This window comes from Atta colombica, unplaced genomic scaffold (assembly GCF_001594045.1).
Source record: "Atta colombica isolate Treedump-2 unplaced genomic scaffold, Acol1.0 scaffold107, whole genome shotgun sequence".
Classification (NCBI taxonomy): domain Eukaryota; kingdom Metazoa; phylum Arthropoda; class Insecta; order Hymenoptera; family Formicidae; genus Atta; species Atta colombica.
The window spans coordinates 3,258,077-3,261,539 of NW_017259192.1; the positions used below are offsets into that span (position 1 = coordinate 3,258,077).

At 21.9% G+C, this 3,463-nt stretch overlaps 1 protein-coding gene across 1 annotated transcript in view; it reads left to right on the plus strand.

Annotated features, from left to right (window-relative positions):
- The first annotated feature begins 1,155 nt into the window (after positions 1–1,155).
- The window catches only part of LOC108691962 (juvenile hormone acid O-methyltransferase-like), a 10,772-nt gene continuing 8,464 nt past the window's right edge, over positions 1,156–3,463 (plus strand). Inside the window, exon 1 of the mRNA XM_018199963.1 lies at positions 1,156–1,309. The gene's annotated coding sequence lies outside the window, so the exon portion shown is untranslated. The remainder of the gene's footprint in view (positions 1,310–3,463) is intronic.

Consider the following 3,463-nt stretch of genomic DNA (forward strand, 5'->3'; position numbering starts at 1 on the left):
AATTCAAGAACATACTTTCATATGAATATATGAGAAGAAAGATTTATTATAAATCAATATATAATGATCAAGAACTTGTATTAGACCGATGTAAAGCATTAGTAGTTTATGCACAAAAGAATGTATAACAATTGCATAAAAATAAACCATTACAAAATAATTTTTATGTATTGTAACATTATTTTTTAAATAGATTTCGCACAGATATATATTAACATCACAATATTAATACTAGTAATATATATGTATTAATATCATAATATTAATACTAGTAAAGAGATAATAATTTAATGCGGAATAAATTATTAATAATTGGACTGGAATTATTAGAATAAGATGTGAATCTTATATCTAAATTAATATTTGCCATATCATAAAATTAAAATTTTAAAGTGTAAAACTACTTATATATAATAATAAACTACTTATATATAATAATCACGTATATGCCTGTATATCTCAATTAAATATTATTTAATAAAGTATTGCAAGAACTTCATTTTATAAAAATTTAATATTTGCATATTTGTAAAACTAAAAATAATAATAAATCTGATACTTCGAAATAATTCTTTCAATTATTTGCGAATATAGATCTAAAATTTTTGTAAAAAAATTATTTAAACAAATATTCTATATAAATCTAAAAAACGTATTTAATTGAAAAGCTGCAAAATATATGTATATATTATACATACATTAGTACAAATTAAAAGTTTACTTTTTTAATTCAAAAACAATTATTTTATCAGTTTATTGATACTAGAGTATTTAAATGTTAAAAAGATATGTTAAAAAGAAATGAAGTATATATTATTATATAAGTAAGTAATGAATAAAAAAAGAAGCTTCAGTTAAAATTTGCGCATGCATTTGATCTTAATATCTGTTTGTTGTATTATCGAATATCTGCGTTCAATAGAAATAAGCGCTTTACGCTGATTGGATTATATTGGATATTGGGAAATAGACCTATCTCAAAAAATATAGACTTATCTCAGTGGAAAAATAAACATTCCCCTAAATAATGATAATGACAATATAGATATGACGAATTTCTTGGCCATATTTATACCACGTGACTTTTATGTGATATTTAGCATACCTAGTATTTATCTTACTTCGTTTCGCATATTCAATATCAAACATCGACGGCACCACAAACAGAGAGCACGGAAGAACAAGAATTTTCGAAAAATAATCAAGATTTAATTTACTTCAAATATAAAAGTTCATGAAAGTAGTGCTTCACAGTAGCTGCAATTAATTTTTATGAATATCATATAATCGTTATACAGTATATAAAAAGGTAAGAGTTAATAAAAAGAAATAATATATAGAAAAGTTATAAAAGGAAGTTGCTTATTATTATTTAAATTTTTGCATCAGATTTTTTTCTCCCTTTTCAATAAAAATTATGTGTCTCGCACAAATTTAATAAAGTTAAGTATTTTAATACGATGATTTTCTGTTTGATTACAAATTCGGATTTTATTTTCTCTTTCAAACAGAGTGCTATATTTATATCTATAAATTTTGATATTTAAATTAGAAAGACATGATATTAATTTTAATTTTAAATAAAAAAAATTGTAATATATAATAATGTTTAATATTATCTTTTCCAAGCAAAACATTGATATTATTAAAACGTAATATCTGTAATTATTTAAAATTTAATTATTTAAAATTTATTTTTATTATTTTCCTGAATAGATATTTTACATATCATGACATGTATGTAAAGCAACTGTTTTAGATATTCATTTATATTTCAGGGAAAAAAAGTGATGTATATTAATCCTCAATACACGCGATAATTTTCTGATTCTTTACTGTACACAATGGATTATTCATATTGGATTAATCTTCATCCTTTTTACAATTACATACAAATGATTAAATAATTCTTACATATATCTTAATATCTTTAGAAAATATTTATAAAGTTGTGTATTTAAAAAGTTGTATATACATATAAATCTTATAATTAACCAGTAAAGAAAATAAGAGAAATGCTTTTTGTACAAATATTTAATATTATAAATATAATAAAAAAATTCTTTTTAAACAGTAATCTACTATGTTTAATTTATTATTTTATTTAAAATATACGAACGTAATAATGTTGTATAAAAATTTAATATTTCGTACAAATCTAATACGTGATCTAATTTCTGTTGTATATAAAAAATATTTCTCTCCATAAAATCTAAAAGCAAAAGTATTCTTAAAATATGTATAAATATAATAATGTTGTGTAAGAATTTAATACAACTGATCTAATTTTTGTCTTGTACGTCGAAAATATTTTTCTTCATAAATCTATAAGCAAAAGTATTCTTAAACTTTTATTAATTGTATAAAATGTTTCATAATATATGAGCACAACTTCGGAAATGTATTCAGAACACAAAAACTTTATACAAACGTTTGATACATCTTGTTTCCGGGTAACAAATGTTTTCATTTTACTAATTTTTATTATAAGTTGAATTTTTTTTAGCTGGTTTCTATCTAGATGTTTAGTATCAACTTAAGTGAAGATAATATAATTGTACAAACAGGGATATTATATTATAAAAAGTCAGTCGCGATAATTCGAGCGCAATACAATTTATTCTCTCAACCAATAATGATGTCAAATTTAACATTTATATATACTATACGTTTCGATTCTCTCTGATTCGAGCTATCCTCAGCGATGTCAGTAACGATGAATTAATGATTGACAAAATATTCCGCATGTATATATAAATATATATATACACGTAAGTATATCAAATTATAAAGGTATCGAATTTGACATCGTTATTGATCAAGAGAATAAATCGTATTACATTTGTAATTACCGCGACTTCTCACAGCCCTTGTTTATGTAATTATATTAGTTTTAAGAAATACAGAACTGTTTTGTGTATCTATCTTTGTTATTGTATCTATATTTAAGTGAAGATATTTAATTAACTAATTTAATTAAGTAAAGACAAGAATATGTGTAAAAATATGCTAACTTAATTTGTAATGAAACATAAAAGAGAATGAAATACAAAAACATTTATATTCGGAAACAAAATCAGATAATATATATGTTTATATACATTTTTTTGCGTAATTTTCATATTCTAAATTTATTTCTGAAGTTATGTTCACGTTCAGCAGAAAATAAAGCCTATAACGGATTCTTGATCTTTAATGCTTAAACTAATGCTTTAATGTTTAATAATTTGATGTAAATTTGTATATCGCTGAGCTTGTCATAGCGCCGAGATGACTCTAGATACTACGAGTCACAAGTTCTATCAAACTGCGCACTGAATAAATTTTTTGAAACAATGAAAGTTTTGAAACGCTAATTGATAAAACTATCATAATAATATCATAATAATATCACTAATTAAATTGCGTAGCAATTAATAAATTATTTTATTTTATATATTTAATATATTTATTAGCAATTTTT